A 22,179-nucleotide genomic window follows, 5' to 3' on the forward strand; every position below is an offset into this window, starting at 1 on the left:
ACTGCTGAAAGATGCTCCGGGGAGCTACCACACTAAATCATCTGTGACCAGATGCGCTCTTAGAAAGGGGGGTTGCAGAAATGGATGAGCAGAAACCAGTGCTTTGGCAGAGACTCCTTGAGGGGGAAAGAGCAAGGCTGTCTTTTCTAATTAGCCCTGGGTGACAGGGTGCTGGGATGTCTTTGCTGAGAAGCCCTGGCACGGACAGCAGAGCAGAGGGTCTCACTGCTGCACTTTAAGGGGCAGAGTTAAGCAAGGCTGTCCATTCATGCACGAGAAACGCCTCTTGAATGGAATGGGAAAAGCTAAGGTTTGTTTTGGGGAAGGGTGCCTCCAGGCCCTGGCCAATGGGAGCCCGTGCTGCAAACCAGATGAGCAAGATCATCTACACAGGCAGTAATCAGATTACCCAGAACAGAGGTAACAACACACCAAGACCAGCGGAGTTCGGAGGAGAGTGGCAAACAGTTCCACTCCGTCTGCCCGAAGGACGGAACAGAGAACTTAATTCACCTTCGAGTGGACTCATCATGCTGCGGCCTTAGTACCACTGAGGGGGATGATGGAGGGAGGCTTTTGCCAGAGAAAACTGGAAAGAGAAAATAGGATGGAGATCTCAGATCCAGTCAAAATAATGCTGCTTTTAAAAGACCAAAGGCCACCGAAAGATTTATAGAGGAAACCGTAGGTTATATAAAATGTATAGATAGAAATAAAGCCTGATAGAGCTGCTGAGAATAAGAAAACATAGTTTTGTAGAACTGACTTTGTAAGAAATGCATGGAATTTATTTCATTGCAATTGATTTCTTTATGTTAATACGCTTTCCCCAGGGAGGTGGGCGCCTTTTTTTCCCCCCAGTAGAATCTAAAGTATCTTTAATGGCAAGTGACACCTGAATAATTTTTAAAATATTCGCATCCATGTCAAAAAGACACTTTTTCACATTATAAGTGAAATTTACCCAAACATAAGAAGCCAGTTCGTAATATCTAGTTCTTGAATTCCTTAGAAGTTTGAAGATGAATGACAGGAAGTTTCAGTAACGAAGCAATTTGCGTTTACTAATATTCTGCTTCTCTTTTTACTCGTAAGCCAGCCTGGCGGTAATATTTCCACTGATGCAGATTCTGTGATCACTTGATCCCGAATTCATTAAACTGAAATTATCTTCTCTGTCCTCTTTATAAAGAAAGATACTGCCAAACACATTAACTATGCACACAGAATCTTAGAAGGCACACTTATTTGTGTACAAAACCGGCTGTAAAGACCTTAATTGTGTGTATATAAATTGTTCTTAATTACAGTGTACATTTAGTAAACAGCGAGAAAACTTCCGTCACGTGACATTTCAGGAATTCGGGTCAGTAAGTCCACGGAATCATTGCAGTTTCTCTTTGTCTCCAACCCCAACTTGTCCCACCCCACTAAATGTTTATATTTTTAAACTTCAATTTTCAGTATCATTAGGTGGAATCAAAAGAGCATTTTTGCTCGTTTAACTACCATCAGAGAGCATGTCCCAGACCAGTCCCCAAGGATGCTGGCCTCCTCTGCAGTTTGACTAATGAAACAACCATCTGTTTGAGCAACCTCCTCGTAGTCTTCCCTTGTGTTCGTCGGCAGGCAGCATGAGGGGGTGGTTAGACCTCTGGCCTCAGCTTCCACCGTGGCCCTGCCATTGACTGGCTCCGAGGCTCTGCCACCTTCTCCTCTGTGTGTGGGGCCGGTAACACCTGCCCCCCGGCACTCCTGGAGGAGCCAGGGAGATCATAAATGGGAAGTGCACAGAGCAGAGCTCCAGACGGGAGCGGTGGCTTTCATCCCTTTTATTTCTATGCCATGATTACTGTTCCTTCTCCTCTTCTACCCACGTAGTCATCTATGGACGCTTACGTAGGAGCCCTTCTTGTGCTGTAGTAGTGATGGCCGGGAACTGCCCCCCACCTTTCAAGCCACTGTAGGGCAGAATGGGGAATGAAGAGGTGGAGTGGTGAGCATCCTGTCTGTTGACCTCCATGAAAGATGTGCTGCACCGGCAGACGCCGGCAGTGGTGGTGGTCCTGCCCCAGTTCATGGCCCGCCTTTATAGGGACCTTTCTTAAGAAATGTGGGCTCCACAGGCCAGGGCTGTGTCTTTTGTCTCCGTCCCCCACTATCCCCTGACTCTGCAGCCGGAAGACCTTGAACGGAGTGCGGGGTGGTGAGAGGTAAAGGGTGAGATGGAGCTTCTGTATGTTTCCTTGCACACTCTCAGGACTTTCCAAAACATGTCATCAGGTTTGCGGCTCCAGTTTTCTTCTTTTTCCTTTTTGGTGACAACTTAGGGTCATGAAGCGCAGAACTGGCAGGTCCCCTAGTTGCTGCTGATGAGCGGTCGAGTGGGGACAGGCAGGACGGTGGGTCTCCAGTGGTAGCCGCCTCCCCGGCCTTCTGCTCCCCCTGGTGTGAGTCTCTCAAACACTCTCCTCTTCACCCGCCTACGAGACTGCAGCCTGGCAGGGAGGCCCTGGAGAGCAAAAGTGGGCCCTTCTGTTGAAGTGGAATGGAAATGGGGAAATGGAGAAAACAAAAGTAAACCAGGTGGAAGACAAGTGTGAAAATACTTTTTACTCCAAGGGGATGACCGCAAGTGGCCGATTCAAGCACCGGTATTCACCTGATGGGAGGGTTTTTCAAACGCATTATCGGAGCTGTGCAGTTCTTGGCGACAGTCTGGACATAGTGCATTCCGTGTTGTGAGTGTGGATGAGGCAAGAGAAGCTTTTAAAGGTACACCAGCCCTGTCCTAAGGACAGCAAGGTGCCCTGGTGGCAAACCAGGCAAGTCGCCCCCTCTGAAGAGGGATGTCTCATTCTAGTTCTCTCAGCATATTTTTATATCCTATCAGATATCTCTGAGTTTCATAAGAGAGTGCGCACAAGGCTCCTAAGTTTAAATCAGCTAAATGCATATGAAACCATAGTAATCCAGAGCATGTCTGAAAGCCGGGATGGTGCTAAGCACTTGAATGTGAGAGCTTGTCCGAACTCAGCTCACATTAGAAATGGTGTTGGCCCCTGGCGCTTCGTCTGCCCCAGGAGTCTGGAGTGTCTCGGCTGCATGGCAAAGGTGTGTCTTCTCTTCTCTTCATCAGCTCTTCCCTTCTGATTGCAGGCAGCTTAAAAATACATTCGGGCGTTTCTCAGTGGCCAAAAACCATATGGAGATCAGGATGAAATCATCTGCAAGGCAGAAATAACAAGCTTTCCTAAAGATGTTCAGAGAAACTCGGCCCTAATAGCATCACCATCTCACTGTCAGACCCCTTAGGCACTAAACTAAACTGGACTTGGAGTCCGATGTCTCCCGAGAAGCCACGAGACCCTGGACCAGTCACCTACGTGCTGAGCCCCTGTTTTCTCGCCTGGACCACGGCAGGACTGTCATGAGGGTTGAATTGCACTGAGTGGGCCAACCAGTGAAGTGACCTGGACCTGGGCCTGCTCAGAGCCGTCACCTGGAAGGTTTAATGTGGAGTGGAAACCTGGCCCTTAAAGATCCTTTCCTAAAATGTGCTTGTAGTTGAGTCTTCTGAGTCTCACTCCCAGATTTCTAAGTTGCTGGCTGAGGCTGTTTTAGACCCACGGCGCCCCCCTAGGTCCCCTGAGAGATCCCATGTGTAGTCACAGCTGCGCTATTGATTAGAAGTAGAACCCTAAGCCAATCACCGGCCTGTCTGAGTTTTACTTCATCTTCTGCAAGATGAGAACAGTCTGTGTTCTTCTAACTTACAGGTGTGTCATCATATCAAACAAAAAAAGTGGCCAAATAAAAGCCCAGTCGAAGCATAAATTGGATTAGCATTATTATTGCCACTGGGTTTTAGGTTCCCCCATTGGCAAGAGGGGAAAACACGTAGCAGCAGTTGTAAGGTAGGCCGTTTCCAAAGAGCTCTGGGTTCCAGAGACGGTTGCCAGGGTTGGGTTGGGTCCCTCAGCGGGTGACTGAATCTCCCCAGTCCTCAGTTTTCTTATCTGTAAAACGTGGGTGCTCTTTCTAGCTCACGGACTCTGTGTTCTAAGACTACTGTGAACTGGAAGATTAACACTCAAGTTTTAGTGCAAAAACGTCAAGCCTCTTGGGGTGATGATCCTGTTCCCAAGCGCATGCATGGATTGAAGCTGGCGCTCTGCCACCCATGAAGGACAGGTTTGAAAACTTAAGTGCAAAGCAAAAGGCAGCTGACATATTTGAGGGAAAAAATGCAACTGCATTAAATCTAGTTATTTCTTTAAAAATTGCTTGTATTTTGGTCAGGAACCACGGCTTCTGTGCAGGGCTCAGCATTCCAGAGTAAACCTGAAAGCGAATTATCTGGCCAGAATGACTGCTCCAAGGCTTGGGTTTGGTTTTTTATTGTTTGGTGTTTGTTTTTTTAGCCATGGCTTGTTAGCCAGATGAAATAATTTTTAAAGAAGAATAAAAAAGGAGAACCTCGAGGCCCACAGCTCAGTCTTTTAGTGGCAACTTTTCTGGAAGGGCGGTGGCCGCCTGTGCTCCCGGGCCGCCCCTCTGGGCACCTGGATGCAGGTTCAGAGGGAGTGGGTTCCGTCTCACGGCCACTCTGATGGACTCGTGGGCGCTCAGGATGTCACCTTGACAAACTGAGGCTTGTTCTGGGCTCTGCGGAAAGAGTTCTGTGATTAATTTGGACGGCCGCCATGGGCCCCAGGGTTTGCCGCCCAGACAGAGAAGGTTGGGAAGACCCTTCAGTACTTGTTCCTCCGCTGGGCACAAGGTCAAGGACTCGAGCCAGTGCTGTGTCCCGTGCCCTAGCAAAGTGTGTTTCCAAGCCCCTGGCATGTACTGCTTTGCTCTCTGAGAGGGGCTTATTCTGGTTAGCTTAACAGAGAGAATGGAAGAAGGGCAGTCTGTTGATTCTGCTCCCTGGCCACAGGACAGGAAGTGCAAGGTTGAGGGAAGCTGTAATTCCAACAGTGCCCGTCAGATTCCTGTGGGTCCACAGGAGCACAGGCTCGGGGACTCAGCACTCCAGCCACAAACCACAGAGCCCAGCTGGCTGTGGCCAGCGGTCATGGCTGTGGGTCCCCTGGAAACCCGGCCCTCAGAAGGAGCAGGAGGCTGGTCCGCAGCACTCCGCACCCGGCGATCCTTGATAGTTAAGACGGAAATGCTGTCCCCTTCTTCAGGAAGGCACTGGGGAATTTCCCAGGTGACCTGGGGTTTGGGCATGACGTTCAGTTATCCACGCTGATGGAGCCAATAGTCAGAAGGCTGTTTCTCTTCACCTTTGGAATGTGCTTCATGTCGATCTGCTTTCCTGGATGTTCAAACTCTTCAGATTTTTCTTTCTGTAAAAAATGCTTGAGGAGGAGCTTGGTGCTTTTCACAGCTCCTCCATTTGCTTTCCATAGCCAGCCAAACGCCCCAGAGGCCTCTCGGTCCCCTAAGTTTAAATCCGAGAACTGCACCAAGTGGAATAATAGTAACTGCATCTTATTAAGCACTTACCATGTGCTCCCTGGAGCAAAGGCCACTCTGAGACAGGGAGTGGGCTGAGGGGCGTGTGGGGCAGGGCGGGGTAGTGGGCTGGGGTTAAACATTGTCCGTGGAGACCCCACAAGAGCTCCCTGGGTGTGGACATGACTTCCCCTGCTACTGCGGTTTCTTACTGTTTCCGATGGCTGCACTTGAGCTCTGCGTAAGATTGGCTTTCAGTTTTCCTGAGGCTGATGGACTGGTTTGCAGATTAACCATGGTGAAGGCTCACCTGGGCCTGGGAGGTTCCTGCTCTGTCATTAGCTAGTTTTGGCTGATTGCCTCCGCATGGTCAGGGAGCCAAGAAGCAGTGTCTTCTGGGACCTTCTACCCCCTTCAACCAGAGGAGCCCACTGGCCCGTAATGCCCTGCAGTCCCCAGTGTAGTCCCTAAGAGGTTCAGAAGCTCCCTGTGGTCCTGGAACTCTGCCCCTGCCACCTTTTGGCCCCAGTGCAATCTCTACATTGGGAAGATCAGGTTGGCTGGAGGGCATAGTGAATTCGAAAATCTCAGAAATTAGGGAGCTAATATGTTGAAAGGAAGCCCTAAGAATGAGGCAGCTGTTCTCCTTTCCTCCTCAGCCTGTGGGGCACCCCCTCCCCCAAATGTAGACTTACAGGCTTGAGGCACTGAGCAACGAACCCCTCCTGAGGTCAGAGGAGGCCAAGGCCACAGTGGTAGCGAGGCAACAGTCGCCTACACAGGCCCTGGCCCGGTGGCTCAGTTGGTTGGAGCATTGTCCCGTACACCAAAAGGTTGCGGGTTTGATCCCCAGTCAGGGTACATACCTAGTTTGTGGGTTCAGTCCTGGTCAGGGCACAGATGGGAGGCAGCCAGGCCGAGTTTCTTTCCTGCATCTCTCCCCTCCTCCCTCCCTCCGCCCCTTCTCTATCTCCCCTCTCCGGTCCTCTCTCTCTAGGATCAGTGAACAGGTCCTCGAGTGAGGACTTAAAAAAAAAAATTAAGAGTTGCCTCCAAAGGAAGCTCCTGTGGTCACGGCCTTCCCACAGTGATTACACCGTATTTTTTGGACTGTAAGACACACTGCCTCCCCCCCACCCCCCAAATTTGGGAGGAATAATGGTTGTTAATGCTGTTGTTGAGTTCTGTTTACATTTACATTGGTGAAATATTGTTATTTATGGTATTAAATATTTTACCACATTTTTTGCTTCAAAAATTTTTTTCCTATTTTCCTCCTCTAAAACCTAGGTGTGTCTTATGGTTTGAAAAATACGTTATTTGGGTTGCTAGGAGTCCATCCCCATGGCTACATGGGGTCATAGGAAGTTGGCTGCATTTGCCAGGTCCCTGTGGGGCTTGGGAGTAGAAAGAAATATGCATATTTGCCACACCTTATCCCAGACCAGAACACACACCATTGAACCCAGGCGTCCAACTCCTTCCTTGCTGAGAGCGATCTCAGTTTCCAGGCCACGGAGCCTTGGACCCCAGGTTTACTGCAGGTCTCGAGAGAGTGTGCATGGAGGACTTTGGTCCGTGGCCCGCCGAGAGAGGATGCACATTTGCAAAGGGCCCCGTGTGATGGCTGTCCACGAATTACCTTTATGTCTCAGGCAGCTTTCACCTGAGCCGCTGCTATGGCCTTCCATCTCTGACTGTGTTTGCCTTCCGCACGCGGCAGGCTGGAATGCCCGGCCCCCAGACAGCCGAGTCTGCGGGCAGCTGCTGCCCCTTTTCAGCCAGGGCCACGGGTTTCCTCGGGTCCTTCGCTCTGGCTCACGTTTTTCCGGGGCTGCTGGTGTGTACAGTCTAGAGATCACATTTTATTAACACAAAGAAATCTGCCTGGGCTGCCTGGCTCTCGCAGTCACGTGGGGAGAAATGTGCTCCTTCGCTACGCCAGCCTGCAGCTCTCTGTGCAAAAGACAGCCGAGAGCCGGGCACCGGGCCAAGCTTACATTTCACTGTGGAACACACTTTCGCATCACTCCTTGGCAGAACATCCACGGCGGTGTCTATTTGGGGAGTAAGTTAGAGAAGTGTTGTTTCCCTCTCATGAGTGTCGAGAGACAGGACCTTTAGAAAATGGCTTTCTCCCATCTCTGTCATCTTCAAGGTGCCTAGGTAACAAGGTGGTCCAGCTCCGCGTGGCACCCTCCTCCGCAGAGACACCTCCTCCCTGCCAGGTCTCTCCAGTTTCCCATGCTAACTCAGTAGGCACGTCCAGGACCGCCTGGGACCCAGAAACTTAGGCCAAGGTACTAACATCAAAACCAAAGTCCTGGAACTCTTGAGTAAACGGGTTAGCCTCCCAGATAAAACAACTCTGTTGTCCAAATCTTTCTTTCCAAAGATCTAAGCCTTTTCAAATGTTGGTCCAAGGCCAGCCATCAGAGGAAGGAACTTCAGCAAGGCTCCTGGAATGGCAAACACTGTTAAAATAAACATGTGGACATCTTCCATTCAGTTTTCCCGCACCGGTCTATTTTTGTTGCTTTGGCCATTTTGTAGCGCCCTCCCCTCTCCACCTCTCCTCCCACCTCCCTCTTACTTTTCTCAGGGGCCAAGCTGACCCTTTTACCTTCAGTAGAATAAGTATCTAATCTCAAAAAGAGGAGGTGGTATGATTTACTTCTCGCAGTATTCCCTCACACTCGGTCCTTGTATAGGTAGCTGTCTGAAGCCTGACTGGGGTTTGGAAATAAAGTTGATTTTGGAAGCTTAAACCCTCCTCAGAAAAGACCAGAATGGTCAGGAAACAAAGACTTATTGGAATAGCACTGACTTCTCTTTTCTCAATGAAATAGATGCCTCTTGTAACCAGTGATGGACAAGCTCGCCCTTCCCCATCACACCAGCCCATAAATCCCACAGAGATTTCTCGAGTGCCAAGCCTTATTCTGATCCCGGTGTTTACTGCCTTGGATCGTGGCCTTTGCTGCCGGTACTATCCAGCCACGTGGCAACTCATCGAGATTTAAGGAAACCTTTCCAGCCCGCTGCATATGCCAGGCTGCCGCTCCTTCAGGCGGGCCACCAATCGGGAGCCCCCACATTGTAGAGGCTGCCCAGCACCTCGGGGGCCAGTCCCCTGGTGAAGCCTTTGCTCACTCTGCAAAAGGGAGGTGACAGAAACCCATGCCACCTGTCTCAAAAACCTGCTAGTAATTAGCTTTAAAAATAATGCCAAGTCCTCACATGGCTGGCCGGTAGATGCCTAAGCTCAGTGCATGGTGGAGAGTGTGCCACTTCACAGAGTCCTGCTGTTGCAGTCACATTCGTCACCCCGGCTGAGTTAGATGAGGCTGTTGGAGGGAGGACAGTCGCCCTGCTGTTTCACCGAGGTCTCCTGAAGGGATTGAGGAAAGGTCGAAGTTCGTAAGTGTACTTGGAACTTTGTACCCCCACCCCTTTGTAAGCGAGATCGGTTCTTTTTAGGCATGTTCTCTTTGGTGAGGGACAGAAGCCCTGGCAGATGACTGAGGGCGATCTGCGGTCAGTGTCAGGTGTCACTTCGCCCTTGCGCATCTTCTGCTGGTGTCTTAGCTGTGGTAAATGTGTAAGCCCTGGCTGCTTGTCATCTGCCACCCAGCAAGACAGCACCTCGAGGCTCATATCCCCTGCCCCCACGTGGGGGGGAGTTCAGGCAGTGTGGCGTCACGTTGTGATTAACTGAAGCGATGCACGGTGCGTTTTGCACAGGCAGGACGCTTGTCACTTAGAATGGACTGCATGTAGCCTACTTTGAAAATCTGGAGGTCCCCCTGCCAGTGTGAGTCCTTTAATCATGAGAGATGTTTTTTTCATTTTGCATGAAACATGTGAAGGTCTGTGAAGTGCATCTCCCGAACTCCCAACTATTTCTGTACTCACGGTGGGCGCCCATTGGTTGACGCACTGCGCTTCACTCGGAAGCCCCTCCCTTCACTCGGAAGCCCCTCCCTTCACTCGGAAGCCCCTCCCTTCACTCGGAAGCCCCTCCCAGGCAGGGACTGAGCAGGCTTTGTCTCCAGCACCTGAGCATGTGCTTTACACCAAAGTCGCTACTCAGGTAACTTCTTAAGTTGAATCGATGAGAGTGATATTGGTTAATAAATTATATAGGTTTCAGGTGTTCGGTTCTGTAATAGACCATCATCATGTGTGTTCACCCCAAGTCAAATGTGAACCCCATCACCACTTATGCCCCTTTACCCTCTGCTGCCCCCACCCCTCGTTGCTCCTGGTGATCACCCGACCGGTGCCTGTGTCTATGAGCTGCGTGTGTGTTTTATCTTTGCTTAGTCCCTTCCCCTTTTCCGCTTGGCCCTGTAACCCCTGCATCCCCTCTGAGAGCTGTCAGTCTCTTCTCTCAGAGTCTGTTTCTACTGTTTACTTTGCTCATTAGATCTCACCTGTAAGTGAAGTCACACGGTACTTGCCGTTCTCTGAGTGGCTTATTTCACTTAGCACAATGCTCTCTAGGTCCATCCGTGCTGCAGCAAACGGTTTGTTGAGTGAATGAAATGACAGAGACCTATCATTATTATTGATTTAAAGAATTCTTGTGCCCACTGTGATATCTTCAGGCGTGCTGGCAGAATTTTGTTACAGCTGGTGCGCCTTTGCGAAGGGCCGTGGTGAGAGGACGCAAGCCCCCCCCCTGGGGCAGGGTGGTCTCAGAGGAGGCGCAGAGTGGACACGCCCCTGCTGACCGGTGACAGACTGGCGCTTCCCGAAGGCACCCGCACGCTGCTCTTCTATGGGAACATTTTCCTGTTTTCTGATTGGTTATTTAATAGTCAGGGAGGAAGAGTGTTTTCAGACAAGAGAACGAGGATGCTTACAAATAAAGGTGGATCTTGCCATGTCTCCCCCACTTACCCACGCCTCGGTGGCAGGCACATAATTGGAAGTTGGTAGCTCCAGCCTGCATGTTCCCAGATCACCTGTAAGAGTTCTTAAAACTCACCTAACACCTTCTTAAGTGGGACTTTGGCTGATTAAGTCACGAAGTTCACGAAGTTCCACGTGGGGTGGGACAAAGAGAGGAACGCAGAGGGACTCGGGTGAAGAAATGCCGACTTGCGTTGTCTGGTTGACAGAGGCCGGAGGGCGCCTCTCTGCTGGCATCTCAGGGTGTGACTGCTGTGAGCGGAGGCTTCCGCTGGTTTATGGAATGGCACCTCTGCCCACCCCAGCCAGAGGCTGGGGTCCCGGAAACAGACTGGGCCCTGAAGAGAACAGGAGCCCCCACGGTCCACACGGGAGCAGCCGCAGCCCACCACTGAGACTCCGGCCGCCGGCGGGGCCCTGCCCTCCTGGCCGGCTGCCACCGCAGCAGCAGGTCAGGAAGAGTTGGAACCGGTGGGTGCTGGGATTTGCGATATCCTCCACGCTCCCTGGGCAGAGTTCATTCTGAGCACCCCCACAGGCCGCCTGCCCTCACCAGAGAAGATTCTGTGAACCCTCTGGCGACACCTGGAGGTTTTGGACCTTCCCACACATGCGGCCACTCACTTCCCTGCGTGTCTCATCCTGAGTAGTCTGTTGGGGAAAATACGAAGGTCTCTGCATAGAAGCATGCAGAACATTATTCAAGCGACTGAAGCATTTGAAAGCTTATTTTGAGAAAGATTTAAAATATAAAAAATTAAAAAAATAACACTTCTTTCTACCAACCAGAATTAGCAATTTGAATATTTACCATGGGTATTTGTATATAAACTTATTTATTTATGAATTTAAACATTATAGGCCAATCGAGGTGTTGGGGAACTTTTTCAAAAGAGGACTGTGCTCATTCACTCATGAGGCTGAACGGTAGTGGTTCCAAGTCTGCTTTCTGAGGTCCTAGTCCCTCCTAGCACTTTGCACCTCTTGCATTGATAAGCGCCCCGGTTTTGAGCATAGTTGCACCAGGCAGCCTCGTGCACTAGGATGCTGCGTTCTCCTTGCTTGTACTTGGTCGGAGGGAGGACTGGCCACTGGCTCTGTGGGAAACAAACAGATTTCCTGATGTTTCCCTCGGAACGTGAAAGGAATGCTCCTTCACCCGAGGACAAGCCGCACCAGAATGGCCGTAACTCGGTGCCGAAGAAAAACAAACGCACAAAGCCGGCCTTAGAAGAAGGGCCTGGTGCACTGATAGACCTCAGCCGTGTGCTGTGATTCTGACTCCCCCAAGGACTGTGGGGTAACGGGGCACCAGTGGGGTGACCATCCCAAGTGGCAGTTGGACAGGGCAATGGCCGATGGCCACTCTGCGCTTTCTCTCCCAACTGGTGAGAAATCCCGAGCTTTGGGTGCCCAGCAGCACGCACCAACCTTTCCCTCAATACAAAGCCGCCATCGAATGCCACGGGCAGTGAAGGAACAGCCGGAGGGAGAGCAGCTGACTCGCCCTTCCCGTTTACAACAGCCTGGGCCAGGTCGTTCCCAGGTGCTCTCCCACTAAACCCGAAACAGCGTCTGGGCACCTCTGTTCCTGGCACCAGGCAGGTGCTGCTGTCCTTGGCCTTTCACAGATGAGGCCAGAGAACTGGGTAAAATGCAGAAGGGGGCGCAGTGAGGAGGCAGCGGGGCTGGGACACGCAGCCGCACAGCCTGGCGCCAGAATCCGTGGGTGGAGCCGAGAGAAGGCACGTTGCCTTGGGAGGGTGGCGAACGCCCGAGTCGACGGTGCAATGGGGTGACAGACGTGTGCTGGGAGCCCCGCTGTGGGGGGGTGAGGACAGAAGGAGCGACTAAAGTTGGGCTGCTTGGAGTGCAAGTGTGTGTCCGAAGGCCCTCGGGTCTCCTCGGCCAGCTCTCGGGGAGTCTGGTTTTCAAGGGTAAGGAGGCAATGGCTCTCAGAACTCAGGCTTTGCTTTTACATCATGAAGGATGTAATTATAAAGTGAATTCTGTGATTCCGTATGACTCAGTTCCACAGCACCTTTGGATATGGTCTTAACAGTGAAATACTGCGATGATAAACACAGTGGTCTGGGAAGATTTGGGGACAGTCTGGTGGAGTCTTGGGAACATTTAGGGCCACCGTGCTAACACCACGAGCACAGTCCATGTAAGGCAAAAAGAACAGAATTCATTCTCCCGGTGCCCGCCCTTTGCTGATCTGTCCCAGAGCAATAGGGAGGCATTAACACTCAAGAGGAGCTCCGTCTTTCACACCTGGGTGTCCCTCGTCAACCACCCAGAGACACCTGTAAAGAAGCGCCTGTGATTACGTGGATCGGCTGGGCACCAGGCCTGTGCTTTGCCATCCGGTGGCGGAATGGAGGGAGCCGAGGCGCTCACTCTGCACTCCCCTCCACGCGCGTTTCAGAGACTTGCAGATTCAAAACACACCTTCCTTGGAACTGCACATGCAAAGCCTCAGCCCAGGGCAGGCAGTGGCCCCTGGTAAATATTAGTTCTCTTCCCCTTTCTGCGGACTGAGGCAAGTCGTGGGAGTGAGGCAGCAGCAGTTCGGAAGGCGAGGAAGTGGCTGTTTCTCCCCGTCTTCATCTCCCCAAGTGCGGCCCAGATGCCAGGCTGCCTGGTGAGGACTCAGGGATGCGACGGCTTCCTTCTTCAGGCCTCACTGCTTCTCCCAGATGGAGAAGCCTCCCTTTCGGTGCACTTCTCAGATCTACCAAATGAGGACTGCGAAGAGCGCAGTAGAAGAATCTCAGGAACAAACCTACAGGACTTCTCCATGTATCATTTGGATATTCTTACTTTTAAGTTGGATACTGTCTCATCACATCATTGTCCTGGTCATATGATCGCAATAAAAATGAATGGAGAACCATAAGCAAACAGACATTTATTTTAAACTGCATTTTTCTGTTTTCTTATCAGACATTTACTGAGGGCCAGCTGTTAACCAGGCGCCAGACTAGTAGGTGTTGGGAATTCAGTGATTCATCAACTTCAGAAGGTTACGAACTTCAAAGAGACAGATGAATAAGAGTGTTACAGGGGATGTACAAGGTAGAAGAACCTGGAGGGCAAGAACAGTCTGCTCTGAATGAGGTGAAGAGGGAAGACGAGAGGTGATCTGTGAACTGTGTCTTGAAGAATGAGCAAAAGTTGTATCAGTAGGAAGGATATATTTAACTGACCCATTGAGGTTTCTCTCAGCTGGCATTAAGAGCTATTTTTCATTAAATATGCACAGAAAATTATTCTAATTGTTGAGTTAAGGGACATGGGACTGGAATTTAAAAATTAGGAAAAAAAGAGGATACAAAGGATGTGTGTGGTGGTTAATCCACAAGGTGACCCCCTTCCTCCCACCCGGGTAAGGGAGACCCCACTGCACCGCGGAGCCTGGGCTCTGCACTGCCGGGCCAGCTGAGTCACGTGTGCAAAAGGTGGCGTGTTTAAAGTGTTTAAAGAAGATGCTGGGAGGTAACAGGCAGCATCATTGATGTGATTTGACAGTTGCTGTGGCAACACACCCACTTCCAGAAAAGCAGCGTTAGTGGGAGGGCGGGAAGACTCCTGGCACTTGCCCTGGGCCGCCCTGGGCCTCACACTGCTTGCTGGGCCAAAAGTGCGGACAGATTCAAAAGGACAAATGTCCCACATGGCTGGTGGCCACCTGCCTTTTGTGAAACTGACTGTGGAATAAGATAAGGGGATGAGCAAGCCAGAGGAGAGACAACAGGGAAAACGGTGCAGAGGAGGAGGGGGAGGTCTGGGCAAGCACCGCCGACCCCTTTCAGGGAAACATGTACCCAGCGTTGTACTGGAAGATTTCGGATGACCCATGGGTTTCTATGAAAAAATGCATGTGGTATAAATGTATGGAGACTTCCATTTCCTTGCAGAAGCAGCGGAAAAGAATGCTTTGGGCATAAATAAAATAGTCCGTAGAGTAGCAAAAGGACTGGGGTTCATGAAAAATTGATTTTGACAAGTTTTGGCAGAAAAGCAGGGCGATTTCCTCTGGTGCGCCACCTTCTGGCAAGTTAGGGGTATGACATGATGTGAATGCTCCCCTCCTGGGTGGGTGGTGGGTGGGCTTCCTTACAAGCTTCAGTGTACCAGCTACTGACATCCAGGGGGGCTGTTTCCACCACTGGTTCTCAGCCTTGGCCTTACGTGAGGATCATTAGTGTATTCTTCTTCTTTTTTGAAAAAGTACCCCAAAGTACTTAATTACAAAAGTAATAGATGATTATTTTAAAGTCAAGTCAGAACTGTATAGGTTTGCCACACAACTGCCTAGTCCCCATTTGCAGATTAACTATGAACAGTTTCTTGGATACTCTTCCAGGCATTTTCTTTGTGCTTGTAAGCATTATATATGTTTATAAAAGTGATATGCATTTATAAAAATGTGCAGTTCTGACTTTAGTTTACAGTGATCATATATATAGTGTGCATGTAGGAATGTGGAAATATATGGATATGTGCTATACATAATGTTGTGTGACTTGCCTCTTTTACATAATATCTCTTGGATCTGCTTTCGTATTACTACATCTAGAGCTACCAGCTACATGAAATCCTATTTGCTGGACAATTATTTAACAAGTACTGTTAGCTTGTTTTCACCCATGGATGCCATTCTTCACATACTTGAATGGCACAGCTGAAGTTTAAATTCCTAGGTGTGGAATTCTTAGATGCTGGTTCAAAGTACACAGACTCTAAAAAAAAAAAATGTACTAGTTCAAACCCCCCACCAAGTACATGGGAAGGTTTGTTACTCTTCTATTAAACAAGCAAAAACAAAAAACAAAAACAGACCCCGGGCCCTATTTTCAGAGCTCTTAATGGTCGTGGATGAGGTGCTGAGCATCTGTCTTGTTGAAAACTCTACCAGGGGACCTGGTCCCTAGCCAGGCCGGACCCCGTGGCCTTAGGAGAAGGAGGTACTGTGAAGAGACAGTGCTTCTAAATCATGATGCCTTGGCCGTGTCCACTCAGATCCAAACAGCAAGACTTCCCTTAATGTGGTCGACTGGGAGAAATGGAGCCCCCACTTGCTGTGGAGTTTCTGTGAAACTGGAGATCCTTATTTAGACAGACGTAAACATTACCTGAATCCGTACTCACTACACTAGTGTAAGACCAAGCTCTAAGAGCCAGAGAAGTAACAGTAGGTACAGTCTGATACTTTTCTGCAATTGTTTCATAACCATCCATTTCTTCTACTAGGCCTTTAAGAAAGAATTATTCAGTTTCTTTGCGTGTTGCCTCGGATTCCATTAGAAATAGGTAGTTTTGGGGTATTCAAAGCCAGTACTGCTCTATCTTATTTCCGGAAGAAAAGGCCCCCGGGCTGATTCACAGCTCACCAGTTTGGGGATTAAGCGTCTCCTTCCCCTTGCTTCATTAGCCTCAATGGATTGAGAGAGAGAGAGAGAGAGAGAGAGAGAGAGAGAGAGGGGACTTTCCTTCTCCAGAAATCCCATTCAGAGCATTATCCACCTTAAGGAGCTGTTCTGGTCACTGACCTTTCCTTTGGGGCTCTGACCCCTTCCCTCACGGCCACACCTCGCCGTCCTTTACCAGTGCCTCTGTCTGCCCAGCCACTGCCAATGTCAGTGCCCTAACCGGGAGCCCAGGCGAGGCCTTCACCTCCTACCCCACGCCCCCCACCAACCTGAAGACCATTTATCTTCATCTAACAGCAGGTTTTCCTTTCCATTTCAAGGAGCTGCCGTCTGGCCCCTCCCAGCTGCCATTGGCCAGGCTCGTCTTTACAGCTGGTCTTCCTACCCAGCGGCTGCCACCCCTGACTAGGTCACAGCTGCCTTCCAGTCAGGAGTTCCGTGTTAGGAAAATCTGAGCCGACTGGGACAGGGCTTCGTGGACACACCAGAGAGGGAAAGGCTTTCAGAGGTGCCGCTGTCCTTGGTCCACTGAAAGGGTGACAGAGGGTGATGGGATTTCCTCTCCCGTGCATGGTCCCAGAGGGCTCAGGCTTCGTGGGCGAGACGAGGAAGCGTGCCAGGATGCAGTGCAGGCCCTGCATCAGTGCTTGGTCATGACTTCGCATCCGGCTCCTGTTCCCGCCTGGCGCCTGTGAGATGCAGAGGCAGACTCTTGTCCCGGGCAGATTTCTCCTTCGACAGCACCAGGCAGGAGCCAGATGGGTGTAGCTTGGCTAACCTCAGCGCAAGCTGGAAAATTTCAACTTTCCCGAAACGACACATTTCTAAGAAATCGTCTAGAACATTATTCTAGCGTATGTTGGGGAACTGCATGGCTTCAGGCTGGCTTCTAACTGAGCGAAAATGTACCTGCATCGCCCTCTTTCCCCACCGACGGGGTAGTGGTAAGAACTGGATTTAAGAGACCCCTCCAGCTTCATTCCTGTTCTAAATCAGCACCTGGCCACTTTCCTCCTCGGTGGGACTTGAATTTATTTGAGAAAACCCAGGTGTGCGCCTTGGCCCAAGTCTTGGCTTGACTCTGAATATAAAAATCAGATGTCTGCCCACTGAACGTCAATTCAGATTACAGATGCTGTAAACTACATACGTGGCTCTAGCTAGAGTCTTCCCTTTCCCCCTGCCTACGTGACTGATGGCCGAGCCGCCACTCCTTTATAATGTCAGTCCTTCCCGTGGTACCCGCCTCATAGGTGTATGCCAGTTGGGTGATACTGGCCTGGCATTCATGAATGAATACTCACGGGAAGCTGGAGCACCTGGCAGCAGCTGCAGAGGCTGAGGTATTAGGACATCACTCACCTCACCCCAAATGAGACGCAGGGGGCACGAAATCCACTTTGTGTGGTTACCAGCTGACTTGGTGGAATTAAGTTGATTTCCCCTGAGGGATCCATATCCCTGACTTAGCATCACCCCTGCCCCCACCCCAGGCAGCTCCTATTGCCTAGCAACACTTATTTAGTAACCTTTCAGAATTATCGTTAACTAATAAGGAGAAAATGTCCCTATTCGGCCTTATGCACACAGCCTGTGGTACAGGCGACTCTCACCGCAGGTGGTTGAGCGCATCTCCACCAGCCTTCCCCCCACATCCTCCCTGCCCCCACTGCCCTGCACCCCAAACACACACCTGCCAGACCAAGAATGAAAAATAAATTTTAAAATGTTGCAGGAACTCCAAGTATGGGTGTGAGAGACAGCAAAGGGGGTGCCTGTGTTAGGCTGGGTGGCTCAGCCTATTGAGGTACCTTCCCAAACACACCTTGCAAAGTACTCCCACAGAGAATGAAAAGCAGGTACTTGATGTTCCGAGAAGCATGTAAGGACCCCAGGGTTCCTGCCCGCATGGAAGCCGGGCGAGGGTTACTTGGCGGAGATTGTCGGACACTCACCTTTGGCATTGAATTTGCCGGCAGACGTGTGTGGGTGGAGGTGGAAGTGCAGGAAGAACCTCAGGCCTTTGGAGTTAGCCTTGGTTCGAGTGCACTCTTCCAGCTGTTTAACCTGGAGCGAGTTACTTCATGGTCTCACCGTATCTTTTCTCATTTGCTTTGTGGAGTTAACGACGTAGCTCCTTGCGGAGCAGGCCCCGTGGCTGCCCATGAGGCTTTCACGGTAAAACTGGGAGCACCATCTTTGTGGCCAGTCCCATCCCACCAGCTGGTCCCAGAACTAGTGTACCTCCCGCCTTCCTGGCCTCTTCGAAGTATCCCCTGGGGGGTGCCCTTCTGCTGCCACTCCCTAAGATGTCAGGGTTCCCAGGGCCTTTCTTTGCTTTTCCCCCAGCTCTGTATTCTCTCCTGGGGGGCAGTCTCAGGGTTTGCTGTATTGCTGAGATGCACATCCTTCGGCCTCTTCCACCGGGGGTCCAAGGGTCCTCCAGACTTGACAGGCCCACAGCCACGCTGTGTTTGCCTCCGAATCCAATGTATTCCCTCTTTCAGTGAATGTTGCCATCTCTCCAACAGCTGTCCAAGCCAAAAACCTGCAAGTTTATCTTGGTCTCTCCTCTTTCTCCACTATTGCACTGGCCGGAACTCAAGTTGAACCCACCTCATTAACAACTCTCGACTCTGCCCATTCCTCTGCCCTGGATGCGGGGTAAACACTCACTGTCTCCAGTCTCCCCGTGACCCCTCCTCTACTGGGTCACCATAGCAGTATTTCATCTCTCACTACCCCTCTCCTTGTCCTCTGAGCTGCAACTATACCAGGTACCTGCCAGCCCCTGGCTGGCCCCTGAGTTCGCTCATATTTTCATGCCTTCGCACATTCCATTCCCTTTGCCTCCGTCACCTCTCACCCTTTACCCACCTGGCCAATTGCACAAATCAACCAAGACGCCGCCTTCCTCTGAGAGGCCTTTGCTGAGCGCCTCCTTGCCCTCCACGGGTCTGGATTAGTGATCAGCCTTCCCACTCCAGCCTTCGACTCCCTGGGCAAGTCTGTCTCCTAGCTCTCAGCACCTGCATCCTCGCTGTCTGTCTGCTCATCTGTTTCTGCCTCCAGACTGTGTACTCCCTGGGGTTGGGTTTTCTTTATATATTCTCAGAGTCTAGTCCAAAGTAGGTGCTCAATAAATGTTTAAGAATAAGTCTCAATCAACAAGCCTCTGTTAATAATCTCCCTATGCAAGGCATCGGCAAAGCCTTTGCCTGAAAATATTTCCCATCTAGTTTGAGAACAGGTATTACTTAAAAGTTACAGAGTCACTTAATCTGATAGCACTTCTAGGTGGGCGTAGGCTAAGCGCAGCCATAGATACTACAGGCGAGGGAAGTTAGAAGTTGTGGTCAGCACAGGGACAGCCAGGAGGAGGAAGGCTTGACTTAGACTTGATGGACGGTAAGCCTGGTAAAGGGGAGAGGACGAGAGGTGAGAACATCCAGGAAACAAGGCAGGCCAGCTTGGCTTGAGAACACACGGTGGGAGCGACAGGGTCAAAAGCAGAAGTTCTTGACTGCCAGACAGCGAGCCCGGACTGGGAGGCAGTGGGAAGACATTGGCCACCTTCGATCGTGGGAGAGATGTTCAAGGAGGAGGCACCTGGTGGCCGTGTTGGCAGACAGGACTGCAGGTGGCAGAGAGACCAGTCAGAAGGTGTTGCAGTTACCTGAGTCCGTTGTGGCTCGGCCTGCCCTTGGCCCATGACGGGGGGCTGAACCGCAAAGGAAAGCCTCTCCTGACCTCTCAGGAAAATGTATTGCTAGAGCCAGAATGAGCCTTTGCTCTTGTCCCAGACTTTCCTCCCATTGTTTACTGGGCGGTCACGCTGAAGCTAGGGAATCTCACCCAAGTCCCCGGAACCGACGACGTCTTTGGCTTCTGATTTGTGGTTCATTCACCGCTCCTGCACGAGAGGTGTGTGGTTAACTGACAGAATGGAGACATGCTTCCCAGGCCAGAGGAGGCCCAGAGGAGGCCCAGAGGAGAGGCTGGTGGTCACTGGGAGATGGGAGGACACGTGTGGCTCAGCAGTGACAGTGGGATGGAGGCAGCGGTCTGCAGTGGTGCCCCAAGCTGGTGAGGACTCTCTGTGAACTTGGGTGCGAGGGACGGCAGAGAGCGCTGGCCAGGAGCCGAGGCAAGGCCGCTTTGGAAGAGCATGTTTGCTTACGGGCGCGCAGATGGGAGGCTTGCACAGGAAAGCATTTTTGTGGGTGTCCTCGAGAAACCGCACAACCACAGACACACCTGAACCTATTCATGCTCATCCGGAAGCTTGGGCTTTAAAACAATCCTGTTTTTCTTCCTATGTTTGTTTGGCTTGGTTTGGCGGGGGGGGGGGGGGGGGGGGCGGGGAGAGGAGGAAGGGTGTTGTTCGGGCAGAATGCGGACTGTTTGTGCGCAGTTGGTTCCTGGGTTCACAGTGAACGTCAACTTGCCTGGTCTCCTCCTGCCTTACACCACCCTCTGAATTCAAACAAAAATGTAACGTTGCCCGGAGGGGAAGACTCGGTGTAACGATTCTCCATGGCAGCACTTTCGAAACTGCAGGTTTCAAATGACGAAGCCTGAGCGTTTTCACCCGCCCGGACGATTACGGAGACCACAGGGGCCTGGGCGGTGCTGATGCTAAGGCTGCGCGTTGCCATTAAAACATGGACGGGGCCTCGGAAAATAGACTCTGGTTATGGGTGAACTTGCTCCTCTGCTTGGTAAGAAGCTGTCCCCATCCTGGGGGTGCTCGGGTAGATTGCTTAGTGGTTCGGTTTCTCCATAGGTCAAAGGTACCCCCTGACCCTGTGATGTCGGAGGGCAGAGTGAGGCTGTGGACATGCAGCACACCGTCCACCTGGGTCCAGGTGCAGCCTGCAGGTGAAGGCAGCAGCCCCTCACCACTGCTCCCCTGTGCTGGTGACGGGCCCAGCGCCATGCACACGCCGTAGGGACTCTGAGGAGGGGCTCAGGCAAACACACCTTGGACTTCGGCCTCCACTTTATCCTCCTGTTGGTTGGCCTCCAGTGTGTCGAAATGGTCATTGGTTATCACACCGTCTGTCTCCATGGCAGCCTGTGGGGGGGTGGATCGGGCCTCCACTCTCTCAGAAGGAAAAAAGCTGAAGCACAAAATAATAAATATGAAGACTCCAAGCCAGTTGGCAGAGGGCAGGGACTTAACCTCCTGTTTCCCAGGTCTGCCCCTCACCACGCTTCCCCTACAAGCACTAGGGGGCCTGCATCGTCGCACTGGACTTCGGGACGGAGAGGGAGCAGGGACGTGTGTGTGTGTGTGTGTGTGACGGACAGTGCCCTTTGTTTCCCATTCACCACCCTGCATGCCCACCTCAGGGGCCAGCGCTGCAAGATCTGAAATAGACCTCATGCAGGCTGAGGTCTCGCCTGGCCAGTCGGTTTCTTCTCTGCACCCCAAGGGGCTGTGGCAGCTGTGGGGAGAGGCTGCCGACACAGGGGGGCCGGGGTGGAAGGGGCGGTGGTAAGAAGGAACAGTAGGCCCACAGGTGCCCTGACCGCTGGTTGGAGCTTCTGCCTGCCCCTCCTTCACTGACTCTGCAGGTCTGTGGTTAGGAGCTTCTCTGGTCTCACCTCTCAGTCAGTTCAAGGAGGTAGGTTTCTTGCCAATATCCTTGGCCAGGAGCGCGATGATAAACACTCTTGGAATGAGAGGCCCTGCTAATCCAGCCCCAGCTCCTGCCGAGTTAGGAGCTGCTGAGTCAAGTCCAGGCATTTTGGGTGCTGATGCCCAATCCCAGGGCAAAGAACTTGCCCTGGATACGGGGTCACACGCGGTGACATTCCACAGGTTCACTTGGGCTGCGGGTAGAGGAAAGTGGGAGCAGGGGGCGTGTGTGAGAGGGGTGTGGCCCCGCACCCCTTGAGTGGCAGTCCCATCTGGCCTGGCCCCAGGAGGGGCATGTCACTTCCCCACTTGACGATGCCAAAGGAATGAACTCCTGGGCGCTGGAGTGATGGGCCCTGGACCACAGAGCTGTGCAGGGGCAAACCCAGCAGGAGTCCCCGTGTGTCTACACTTTCTGATGAACGGTGCTGTCCCACAGGAGGGGTCAAAGTGGAGGGGCAAAGGCCAGAGCAGAACTGCCTTTCTTTCCCCCAGACAGGCCAAGCACTTATTGGCATACCGATCCTTTAAGGGTGTGGATACAAAGTATGCCTCCCCCATGAAATGTCCTTAGAAGGCCACTTTCTATCTGCAGAAGGGACTGGTAGGCTCTCTGCCAGGAGTCCCTGCCCTCCTAGGTAGTCTCAGGCTCCCCAGAAGCTCTCTAGAGATGCCAGCGAGTGAGACGTAGCACTGACAGGAGCCCTGGCCCTG

General features: G+C 51.6%; 1 protein-coding gene and 1 long non-coding RNA gene across 3 annotated transcripts in view; one reads left to right on the plus strand and one right to left on the minus strand.

Moving 5' to 3' along the window:
• The window catches only part of HLF (HLF transcription factor, PAR bZIP family member), a 52,839-nt gene that overhangs the window by 11,864 nt on the left and 18,796 nt on the right, over positions 1 to 22,179 (plus strand). The window lies entirely within an intron of this gene.
• On the minus strand, positions 804 to 10,455 carry LOC119037427 (uncharacterized). The gene is made up of 4 exons (XR_005080195.2): positions 9,903 to 10,455; positions 8,707 to 8,857; positions 6,924 to 7,925; positions 804 to 3,227 (listed from the first exon to the last, which is right to left on the minus strand). It is a non-coding gene; the product is annotated as an uncharacterized LOC119037427 (long non-coding RNA).

This window comes from Artibeus jamaicensis, unplaced genomic scaffold (assembly GCF_021234435.1).
Source record: "Artibeus jamaicensis isolate MK-2021 breed Jamaican fruit bat unplaced genomic scaffold, CSHL_Jam_final contig_1998, whole genome shotgun sequence".
NCBI lineage: Eukaryota > Metazoa > Chordata > Mammalia > Chiroptera > Phyllostomidae > Artibeus > Artibeus jamaicensis.